General features: G+C 44.9%; 1 protein-coding gene across 4 annotated transcripts in view; it reads right to left on the bottom strand.

Annotated features, from left to right (window-relative positions):
• Positions 1–2,963, bottom strand: part of Epb41l1 (erythrocyte membrane protein band 4.1 like 1) — a 122,008-nt gene extending 119,045 nt beyond the window's left edge. Inside the window, exon 1 of one of the 4 annotated variants that reach the window (XM_021729536.3) lies at positions 2,816–2,963. The gene's annotated coding sequence lies outside the window, so the exon portion shown is untranslated. Of the gene's footprint in view, positions 1–2,337; positions 2,497–2,815 lie in introns of those variants that run through there. The other 3 variants (XM_078051721.1, XM_078051718.1, XM_078051719.1) reach the window with 3 other exon arrangements.
• Positions 2,964–12,501: the final 9,538 nt, after the last annotated feature.

The following is a 12,501-nucleotide window of genomic DNA, read 5'->3' as shown; positions in this document are numbered from 1 at the left end:
ACAGGTCCTTAAAATTTGCATTTCTAATAAACTCCTGGGTGACCTTGCGGACCACACTTTGAGAACCATTGCTCTAGGCTAGAGTAAAAGGAATTGCAGAAGACAAGTGGGGACCTTGGAGACTAAAAGGGTGATTTCCTAGATCTGTATAACAACCAAACTAATAGTCCAAGTAAGGGAAGGGGCCTCAAAGATCCTAAATCCAGCCCCCTAGCTGCCCAGCCAGAGAAACTAAGGATTGGGGAGTTTAGAATCTTTAACATAAGAGATGCTTAATAAAATGTACTGGTTGAGCAGATAAATCCATAAAGGGTTGAATCAAAGTCAAAAGGAGATCCCTAGACCAGAATGCAGGGCTCCTGAGCTGCAGGACAGAGCCTTTCCCATGTCCTAGGATTCAGGGAAGGAAACAGAAGCTCAGCTTTCCACAGCCTCTGCTGTCTTTGGCAGGGATACATTTTAAGAATTGCAGAAATCTGCTGTTGGCCCCCAAATCTATCACCCATCCACCTTCTTTCCTTTTACACTAGCAGCTCCTTCCCTTTACATTTCAAATCTTGTGCACTTATCCTGGCAAACCAAGCAGCAAAGGGGGAGGTGAAGTTAGGAGGAAGAAGTGGAAGTGAAGGAAGAATTCTTGCACTTGTACAGCCTTCTCCCAGAACAATTCCTTCTATAAGACCCTCTGTTTCTCTCCATCCTTGTATCCTTGTCAAACCCCAATCTATCTACATTTCAGCACCAGTATCTAAAACCCACAAAGCCAGGGACTAAATTCCCAAACTTCCTTTTCACCCAGTTTTTCTAAAATAGAGTGGCCTTGGGCAGAATTTTTCTGTTCTATTCCAGTTGGCAGTAAAATGGCACTTTCCTTGCAAACCCCCACACACAGACTCACTCGATAATATACAAACAGCTATACATACATAAAAACAAATATGAAAACAGATAAATATACATCAAAGATGTCTTATTCACTGTTAATTGATAAAAGATACATATGCACTCAAAATGCACAACAAACACACAGGGGGAACACAACATGCACACAGAATACAGATCTTGAAATGCATGCATGCCCCAATACATAGGGAAAGGTGTAGACACGCCCAGAGACATGTCTCTTAAATTAGAGAAGTCTCCGGAGATGGGATTCCATGGAGTGGAGGAGCGGGCCCTTTAAGAGAGTGGTTCTCCCTCTTAGTCCTTTTAGGGCACCTGAGCTGCTGCTCTGCCCAACGGTGGCATGGGTGAGGGTGGAAGAGCTGCTGACCTGGCCAGACTGGGTCTGGCCCTGGGTGACAGTCTTTTTGCCACGACAAGGAAATTGATCTCTGAACTGGCTGGGTTACCAGCCTGAAGACCGCTGTCGCTACTACCACCACCCAACACCCACGCCTCCACACACCCACCCTTCCATACCTATCCACCCACCCTCTCAGCACACACACACCCATGATTCAAGCAGGACACGCCCTCCGCTCCAGCTCAGCACAGAACGCGGGCTCCACTGTCAGCCAGCCCAGCTTCCTCGGGCCCCTAGGGTGTGGCTGCCCACCTGCCAGCAGGGAGTCTCCGCCCGGCTGGGACGCCCCTGCCACCGCAGCCACCCACAGCCCGGGCCAGGTGTCCAGCTCTGGGCCACGACAGAGCCTCGGCCGCCGCTCCCACCCCTTCCTCCCGGCAGTGCGGAGACAAAGCCGCGCACACGCACTCGGGGGCTACGCGGGTACACACCCGCCCTCACACGCTCACACACGGGAAGTCACACTGGCGTGCACACAGCGACACGCACACACACACAAACCCCCCCCCACACACACACACACCCCGCCACAGGCTCCAGCCCTAAGTGAAGCCACTGGCACACACCCTCATCCAGATGTACACACACTGCTACACATTCGGACACACCCTCTCGCAGGCACATTCACAGATAGGCACGCGCAAACACACACACCCTCACCTAGATATGCACACACCACCCAGCCCCAACGCGCGGAGACATGCTGGGCACACACCCTCACTGATGCACACACAGCGCACATACGCACGCGCGCACACCAATATCCACTTGCACAGACCCTCGTGCTCACGCGCGCTCACACCCTACACACACCCAGAGACTTGGACTCCGACACGCGTACACGCGCCAGTATCGAAAGGCAGAAATCGAAGCCCCGAGCTCCCAGCACCGGCGCTCGCCCCCGAGCCCGTCGCCCGCCTGTCAGCGCTCTAGGGTCCGGGCCAGAGCCCGCTGCCCTCGGCCATCGCCCTGCCCGCGCTCTCGAGCTCGGGCGCAGTGGGCTCCCCGGGGCCGGCAGGAGGGAGGCTAACCTGGCAGCGGCAGCGGCGCTGCTTCCGGGCGCTGTGTGTCCCTCGGTTCTTGCGTCCGGCGGCCGCCCAGGCGGGCTCCGAGGCGCACTCGAGCTGCGCAGAAATGCCCCGCTCGCTCTCTCGCTCCTTCGCTCCCTCCCACGGCGCTCAGCCCCCTCCCCGCCACCCCCCACACCCCTCTTCCCCCTCCGCCCCGCCCCGGCCCGCTCCCCCGGAGGAGGCGGCCGCGATCCCGGCCGCCCAGGCAGCGGCGGGCAGACGAGTGGGCCAGCAGCAACGGTGACCGCCACAAGCCCGGGAAGCTCGCAGCCGCCGGAGTCGCTGGAGCCGCCAGATCGCCGGAGCTGGGGCTGGAGCCGCGCGTCGGGGGGAGTCGCGCCGGCCCCGGGGGAGGGGAGCAGAGGAGGGGGCTGAGCCCCTTGAGCCGGCCTGGAGCAGAGGTTCGCCGCCTGCTTCCCCACGTGGGCCAGGCTCTTACCTGAGCCGCCGCGGACCTCAGAGGCTGGGGACTGGCAGCCAGGAGAAGAACTGAACAAGACCCCACCCGGGGCCTCCTAGCCCTCGCAGTCCCAGCCCCCACCTCCTCTCAGGTCCACTGCCAGCGCGGACCTCGGTTTTCCCTGGCTTAGACACTAGAGCTAGGCGCGGTGCCCCGGGCTAACCCCGCGGCTTGGCGCCCAGCTCGCCGGCCTTGTCTACCTCCAGCGGGGACCTGGCCGACGCCCACCCGCCTCCACGCCGCCCACCTATTGTTCCCGCGGCCAGAGCTTGCGAAGGAACTCGCCGCGCACTTCAGCCCGCCTCAGGTGGCAGCACCTCTGGACTCTGGGGTCTTGCCAGAGGCTGTGCCTTTGGACCTCCTACCCTGATGCCCACCCTCCACAGGCCAAGGTACGCCCAAAGTAAAGGGCTTTTCTAAACTAGGGTATTAACTACCATGGGCCGGAACAGGGCCGTTCAGGTCCTGCTCTGAACATAGACTGAGGCTACCGCAAGGGAGGAACTAACCCAAGTACAGCAAGCCCAAGATAGCATCTGAAGAAGGTAGGGCACTGATTAGTGTCCGGATCCCATAGATGAAGAAACCATGGGAATTCCTGACCTAGGGCTCCAGGGCCAGGGCCAGGCCCTGCAGAAGTGCAGGAAAAATAAGCCTCCTTTGTCAGATTCTAAAGCAAAGAAACATGAGTAAGAAGAAAATTTCACGCTCTTGCAGAGTTTTTACTGGAAGTCCAGACATATGCAAAGGCCTCCTAAATACAGGCTCCTTTTCCAGTTAGCCCTGAACATGTCTAAGGTGGCAGCCATGATTCTTCCCATTTTGCAGGTGGGAAGCCTATCCTAGGTCTCTTCTCCAGGCAGCACAAAGCCAATGTGAAGCCCAATGATTCTGATTCTTAACTGTGGTCCTGGCCTCCAGTATAAGATATTAAGGGCAGATTCGAAGTTGGCAGCTGAGAACATAAGTCAGAGAAGGGAGGCCTACCAAAGACTTCCATATACTAAGAGGGAAAAATTAAAGGAGCTAAGACCCTAATGCAGGACTTAGCATGCCTTGTCCAGGTTTGTTCTGTAGCATGCCTTGGAAAGTCCAGGGGTGGGGGTAGGGATGTAATTAATTATAAGAATAAATAAATAACACTTGTTTGAAACAACTTTTTATGTTCCAGGCACTGTTTTAAGAGCTTTACTTGCATTAAGTCATTTAATCTACACAGTAACACCATGGGATAGAGGTTATTCTTATCCTGACTTTACACATTTAAAGGGAAACACAAGTCATTACATAGCTTGTAAAGCTGAAGAGCCAAGGGCTGGGTTGTGGCTCAGCAGTAGAGTGCTCACCTAGCACATTCGAGGCCCTGGGTTCAATCCTCAGTACTACATAAAAATAAATAAATAAAATAAAGGTATTTATTTAAAAAAAAAAGTGGAAAAGCCAAAATCCAAACCTGAGAAGCCAATTCCCAAGCTTATATTCTGTGTGTGTGTGTGTGTGTGTGTGTGTGTGTGTGTGTATGTGTATTGCTGGGAATAAAACCCAGGTCCCTGATCATGCTAGGCAAGCACTCAAGTACTGAGCCACATACCCAGCCATTTTCCTATTGAGGCAGGGTCTCACTAAATTGATCAGGCAGGCCTTGAATTCATGATCCTTCTGCCTCAGACTGCAGGGCAGCTAGAACTACAGGTTAGCATCATTGTACATGGTCACACTTGCAAGGAAAAGAGTATTTGAACTACTAGAGCAACCATCATATTAGGAATAAATTTATTAGTGTTTTCTGTCTCCCTGTAGGTTCCTGGTATCCAGGACAGCCCATTATATAGGCCTAATTTGCTTAACTACTTGATTTATGAGGCTAGAGTTCAGGATGCATGTGCAGGACTTGGTTGCAATACCCCAGCCTCTGCTGGGATTTTTTATCAGTTGTTTTAGATGAAGCAGAGAAGATATATAACACTAGTCAAATCATGAAGTTGAAAGGACTAGACACTCTGGAAACTAGCATAAGTTTCCAAAAGATCTCAGCAATCTTGGAAACTGAATCAGAACTAACAAGACGAGGTGCCACACAGAAAAAGTGTGAACTTTTAGGTTCTTAGGTCCAAACCAGAGAAGTTTCATACAACTTTCTAAGATGATGAAAATGTCCTGATGATACTGACTGTTATGGTGGTCACTAGCCATCTATGCCTACTGAGCACTTGAAATGTGGTTAGTACAACTGAGGAACTGCATATTTAATTTTATTTAATTTAAAGTACTTTAAGTTTAAATAACCATATTGTTTAGCCACAATGTAGGAGCTAGTGATTGCTATATTAGACAGTGCAGTTCCAAATGATAGAAGAATCTAGATTAGGAGCAGTTTCAGTGAAAATGATTAAAAGATTTTAGTAACAAAATAAAGGTATTATGAACATCTGCAACTAAAAGTTTAAAAAAGAGAGATTTTAGTTGATCTTGAACTCAATAATGCAAAGTGGCTGGAAAGAGAGAGAGGGGGGAGGAGGGAAGAAGGAAAAGAGAGAGGGAGAGAAGAAAGAAAGTGATCCGTGGCATCCACAGAAGACAGAGGTAAAACCAGCTCTGTGTTGTCCTGGATAGATTACAGCTGGACCAGAGGGTTCATCTCTAGGCTCCACATTCTGTCACCCTCAAGCATGTTTAAAGGAAGAGGCCAGAATGTTGGGGACATGGATATCACATGATGTGATGAATAAATAAGTAGCCTAGGGCTAAGATTGTGGCTCAGTGGCAGATCACTTGCCTGGCATGTTGTGAGGCACTGAGTTCGATCCTAGCACCACATAAAAATAAATAAATAAATAAAGTCATTGTGTCCATCTATAACTAAAAAAATATTTAAAAAAAATAAGTAGCCAAGAGAAGGCAAAGTATAAGAAGAATGTGGTGGCAATCCTTATAAAGGACCACCATATAGAAAGGAGATGTGATGTGTTTTCTATTATTTAGGACTAATAAACAAAACAAAAATTCTATGTAAGTGAACCTCTAGGGATCTTCTAAGGGAAGAATTCATATCAAATTTATCTTTCTGTTCCCTCAGCATCTGTTCTATCAAAGACCTGGCTCATATGAACAGTGACTATAAATTTGCTAACTGAATGAATATGAAGAAATTCCACTTTTGCTCCAGTGGGTGGACAACCAGAGGACAATTTTAGCTCTCTATAAAGAACTCTCTAATAGTCAGCACTCTCCAAGAATGGAATGAACCACCTTGGGAGTTAATATTGTTAATAAACATATTCAAAAAAAGACCCTCCACTGGAAGGCTGAACCAGGAACCAGGTGATCCCTCAAGTTGAAAAACTGGGCTAGTTCTATTAGGAGGGGAAAGACAAGATCAAGGGTGAGTTTCCAGACCAAGTGGCTGGATATACAAAACAAACTGGTGAGGAGGAGCCAGAGACAGGAAAGACCAATTAGGAAGCACTGCAGTAGTCTAGGAGAGAAGAAAACAAACTGGGTGGGTATCAGTGGGAATGGAAAACCAAGGACAGGCATGGCTTGAAAGGGGCATTGGCACCAGGCTAGGAGTTAGGAGCTGCAGGTCCTAGTCCTGCTTTTGCCATTAGTTTATTGTGTGACTTCAGATAAATCCCTTCCCTTCTCCATATATCAGTGTCCCTATCTGTGAAACACAGAATAATCTCCAAAGTCTCTCCTAACTCTGGATTGTATATATGGCAGAGATAATGAAGGATAACCAGAATAATGTATTAGAAAGCCTTATAAGCTTCAAAGTAATGGTATCATTAGTCTTATGACTATTATTATTATTCCAAAGGCAGCCTGATAGGACTTAGTAACTGGACTTGGGGAGGGGACAGGAAGAGTCAAGTGAGCTGCAAACATAGAGGAGATGAGAGATAAGGACCTCTGAGCTTTTGGGAGGGTCAGCTAATATTATCCCTTCCCCAAGATCTTTGAAGACAAACAGTGTTCTGTGCCTTGTCACCTCGTGAACAGCTTCCTCATTCCTTTGAGCCACACCCCATACTTAGCTAAAAGAAGTAACCAGTCCTAAGAAAAGTTAGACTCTGTCGCCCCTCCTGCGTGTGTGTGTGTGTGTGTGTATGTGTGTGTGCGCGCGCGCGCGCGCGCGCGCGCGCGCGCACTCGCCTATGCATGTTCCCTTACTGAGGATTGAATCCAGGGCTTTGTACATGCAAACTCACTATTTACCACTGAGTTTCACCCCCAGCCCTCTTTTTAATGTTCATAAATGAGCCCTGGTCTGGACCTGTCCATAAATAAGTCATCATCTTATATGGAAATAGCCAACATTACTGAGCACTTAGTATATAGTAAGCACTTTACTTACATCATTTTCTCACCCTGGGAGGTAGTTCTACTTATTATCTTCATCTTATAAATGAGGATACCATGGCTCATGGAAATCTCTAATTTTCTGGGAGCCACAAAGCTTCAAAGGGAGATTCCAATACAAGCCTGTATGATTTCAAGGCTGCATTCTTGAAGACTTCCAGCACTTTACTATGTATTTTTGCAACAATTTAGGGAAGAATTCAAGATCAGTGTCGTCTCCAATTTCCAGCTGGAGAAAGTGACACTGGGAGAGGTTAAATTCAGTCACTTAGATGAATTAGTAAGGCCTCCCATAGTGCAGGTTGGTGCTTGTTCCATTATCCACAGCTTTTCCTCTTTGCACCTTCCAGGGCCTCTCTGATCCTTCTAGGCCTGATGTATAGAGACTTGCCCAGCCTATTTAAGGGAAGGATTTTTACTTGTCCTTTTCCTGGTCGGGGGAGGGAAGCAAAAGATTTCTGAAAGGTGAAAAGTGAATTTCCACCTCTCCACCACCAGCACCAACACACACACCCCAGCCCAGGGCTTTGTGGTGACAGTACTGAAGGCTTACACAGTGAGTCATGCAGGGCACCCAAGCACAAGGTGCAAAGCTTAGTTTAGAGAGGTGAAAAAGTATGCTGTGCATCTTCATTCCCAGAGCATGAGCCATTTGCATCTTTTGTCACCTACTTGTCTTATCCCCAAATATAATAAATGTTCGGAGAATGTTGTGCAAGGCCTTGGAGGCAGAGGGGCCATATGACAAAAAGTGCATCCCATCCTTTAGAAAGTTAAAACAAAGCAGAACAAAGTAATACTATTGTTCCTTAGGATCTGTGGGAAATAATAGTTCCAGGAACCCCCATTGGGGGATACCAAAATCTGTGAATACTTAAATTCTTTATACAAAATGATGTAGTATTTGCATGTAGCATGTGAACATCTTCCCATATACCTTAAGCTACCTCTAGATTACTTATAATACATAATACAATGTAAATTCTACATAAAAATTACTATATTGTTTAGGGAATAACGACAACAAAATCTGTACATTTTCAGTACAGATACAACTTTCTTTTTTAATATTTTCAGTCTTTAGTTGGTTAAATCTGCAGATTTTACCAATATGAAGGACTGACTATATATATTTATAAAGAGTGATGGGGGCACATGGTGATTAATTTCAAGGAGAGAAAGAGTTGAGAGCTCCCAAAAGAGTTGAGATTAAAGAGTGAGTTCAGATCACAAAAATGACAGTGCTCTCAGGTAGCATGAATTTACATCCCTCCAATTTGAACAGATTTGAACTTCATCTAGCAGGCAACAGGGAGCCATGGAGCACACTATGGGGTAGAGAAAAACTGAGTTTGAATCCAGGCTCCACCCTTTCCCATCTGTGGTCCAGGTATTATTATTCTCTACTATTTGCTCTTGCTTTTAGTATAATCCAGTAAGTAGATTATATCTCCTAGCCATGGGACTTGAGTGCCCTCCAGAAGGAGAGTACTTCCTCAGCCCATCAGCAAGTTTGACCACGTGACACAGTCTGGCCAATGAAATAGGAGCTGGAAGAGCCCTATGTCAGTTCTAAGCAGAAACTAGAAGAGTCATTCCATGTTTTAATCTAAAACCTTACTCTTTCATTTCTCCCACTGAAATGCTGTGTCCTGGATAGGAACTATGCCTTCAGTGGATCCAGGAATGAAAAGACACATAGTGGAGAGCTGCAGCCACCGATATGCAATGTGAAGAAGGAAACAGTGTTGAAAGCCACTGAGGGTCTGGGGTCATTCACATCATAACTTAGTAAATGCTGATGGGTTCACCCCTCTAGAGTGTGGGTGATTTCAGTATTACCTACTACATAGTACTGTTGTGAGGATCTAATAAAATTACCTCTCTGGGTGTGATGGCACACACCTATAATCCCAGAGACTCCAGAGGCTGAGGCAGGAGGATGGAAAGTTCAAGGCCAGTTTCACCAATTTAGTAAAACCCTGTCTCAGGATAAAAATAAAAAATGAACCAGGGATGTAGCTCAGTGGTACAGTGCCCCTGGGTTCAATCCCCAGTGCCAAATAACTAATAAGAATACTGCATGAAAAATATATAATCATTTCACCAAAGACTTACATCATAAAATGATTACTTTGCCCACATATATATGAAAATTGATTAATAACAAGTGGCATTTGCAAAAGAGTAGCAAAAGATGGGCTAATGGGTTGAGTAGAGTCTCCCCAAGCATTCAGGTCATCCTAGAAACTAAAAATATAAACCTATATGAAAATACAGTCTTTGCAGATGTAATTAGTTAAGAATTTCAAGAATAACTCATCCTAGGTTTAGGGTGGGCCCTAAATCCATTGACCACTGTTCTTATAAAAAGAGGAAAAGACAAATGGAGACACAGAGAAGACGGTATGAAGATGGAGGTAATACTTAGAGAGATGTGTCTACAAACCCTATCAAGACTGCTGACAGCACCAAAGGCTAGGGAGAGGAATAAAATGATTTTTCCCGCAGAGTCTCCAGAAGGAACCAAGCCTGCTGACAAGCTTGACTTTAAGCCTCCTCAATGGTGAGAAAATAAATTTCTATTGTTTTAAGTTACCTAGTTTGTGGTAATTTGTTATGACAGCCATGGCAAAGTTGTACAGATGGATTATTTCAAAAATAATACTGAACAATTGGTTATTCATTTGGAAACAAACAAAATTGGATTCCTGCCTCATAGCATACATGATAATAACCATCAATTAAATGAAAGGCCTAAATTGAAAATTAAAACTTTAGAATTTTTAGAAGTAACTCAAGAAAATTACCTTCAGGACATCAAGATAGGGAAATATTTCAGCAAGACGCATCAAATCACTGTATTGGTTTGAGTTCTCCACAGAAATAGACTGATAGGATCTGTGTGTGTTTATGCGGGATGTAATATATAGAGACAAAGAAAGAGAAATTTCTTATAAGAAATTGGCTCACCTGATTATGGAAGCTAAGAAGTTCCAAGATTCTCAGTCAGCAAGCTGGAGACCCAGGAGAACTGGTGGTTTAGTTCTTGTCTGAGTCCAAAGGCCTGGGAACCAGGAGAGTATGTGTTTTAGATCAAGTTAAATTCCAAAGCAGAAGAGCTGAGCATGGTGGCACACACCTGCAATCCCAGCAACTCAAGATTGAGACAGGAGGATTGTAAATTCAAGAACAGTTTCAGCAATTTAGTAGGACCCTCTGCAACTTAACAAGATCCTGTCTTAAAATAAAAAATAAAAAGAACTGGGAATGTTACTCAGTTGTAAAGCACCCCCTCGGTTCAATCACCCGTAATATATATATATATATATATATATATATATATATATATATATATATATATATTTTAACATCTAAAGCAGAAAACCAATGTCCCAGATCAAAGGTGGTTAGAAGAGCCAGGCATGATAGCATAGTCCTATAATCCCAGCTACTTGGGAGACTGAGACAGGAGGATCACAAGTTCAAGGCCATCCTGGGCAACTTAATAAGACCTTGTTTCAAAATTTAAAAAATATAAAAAGGACTGAGGATGTAGCTCAGTGGTAGAATGCACCTGGGTTCAGTTCCCAGAACAAAAAAAAAAAAAAAAGGAAGAAATAGATAGTCAGAAGAAAGAAATAATTCTTTACTCCACCTTTTTGTTCTATCCAGACCTTCAGTATATTGAATAAAGCCCACCAATCCATTGCCAATGCCAGGGGAGGACAATTGTCTTTACTCAGTTGACAAATTCAAATGTTAATCTCATCCAGAAACACCCTCACAGACATACTCATAAATTCTGTTTGACCACAGATCTGGGCACCCCACAGCCCAGTCAAGTTGACCAATAAAATTAACCTTCACATAAATCAAAAATAACATGCCACAGTGAAATGCTTAGCAACTCGATAAGACCCTGTCTCTAAATAAAATACAAAATAGGGCTGGGGGGTATGGCTTAGTGGTTGAGTGTCCCTGAGTTCAATCCCCGGTACCAAAAAATAAATAAAAATAAAAAATAACATGCCATAAAGAATGGTACAACCCCGGGCTGGGGTTGTGGCTCAGCAGTAGAGCGCTTGCCTAGCATGTGCGAGGCCCTGGGTTTGATCCTCAGCACCATATAAAAATAAATAAATAAAATAAAGGTATTGTGTCCAACTACAACTAAAAAATAAATATTTAAAAAAAGAGTGTTGCTTCCCAACAACTTGGGAGGCTGAGGCAGAAGGATTGCAAGTTCAAAGCCAGCCTCAGCAACTTAGCAAAGCTCTAAGCAACTCCATGAGACCCTGTCTCTAAATAAAATACCAAAAAGGGATGGGGGTGTGGCTTAATGGTAGAGTGCCCCTGGGTGCAATCCACAGTACTAAATAAATAAATAAGAGGGCTGGGATGTGGCTCAATGGTTAAGCATTCCTGGTATCCAAAAAAAAAAAAAAAAAAAATGCCTAAAGAGAAAGGATAAGACACACACTGGGAGGAAATCTCTACAATACTTTTGGCTGACAAAAGATGAGAATTGTTATATATGTAAGAAATAAAAAATAAATAAATTATTAAATTAAATTAAAATGAAAATTCAAAAGAAAGGGCTGGGGTTGTGGCTCAGCAGTAGAGCGCTCGCCTCGCACTTGCAAGACCCTGGGTTCGATCCTCAGCATGACATACAAAAATAAACAAGTGAAATAAAGATGTTGTATCCAACTACAACTAAAAAATAAATATTAAAAAAAAAGAAAATTTAAAAAAAAGATGAGAATTCATGGGCTGGGTTTGTAGTTTAGTGGTAGAGCATTTTCCCCGCCACATGCGTGAGGCCCTGGTTTCAGTCCCAGCACCACATAAAAAATAAATAAATAAAAATAAAGACATTGTGTACATCTACAACTAAAAAATATATTTTTAAAAAAGGATGAGAATTCAGGGCTGTGGATATTGCTCAATGGAAGAGTGTTTGCCTAGTATGCATGAGGCCCTGGGTTCAATCCCCAATAGTGCAAAAACAAAACAAAAAGGCTAGGGGTGTAGCTTACTGGTAGAATTCATGGATAGCATGTGCAAGGCTCTGAGTTTGATCCCTAGCACTGCAAAAGAAAAAAGAAGAAAAGAAAAGAAAAAGGAAATGCAGTTCTTTCCATACTTAGGTGGACTGATGGATTCTCCCAAAGCACACAACTCCAACTGGAACCTCTCTTAAGGTACTCTGTGGTATGTCCCTATTTTCAACTCCTATCATTGTGTGTGTGTGTGTGTGTGTGTGTGTGTGTGTGTGTGTGTATGGTGTTGGGGATCAA

The sequence above is a fragment of the Ictidomys tridecemlineatus genome, chromosome 5 (genome assembly GCF_052094955.1).
Source record: "Ictidomys tridecemlineatus isolate mIctTri1 chromosome 5, mIctTri1.hap1, whole genome shotgun sequence".
Lineage (NCBI taxonomy): Eukaryota > Metazoa > Chordata > Mammalia > Rodentia > Sciuridae > Ictidomys > Ictidomys tridecemlineatus.
This window is presented reverse-complemented; position numbering and strand designations above follow the sequence as displayed.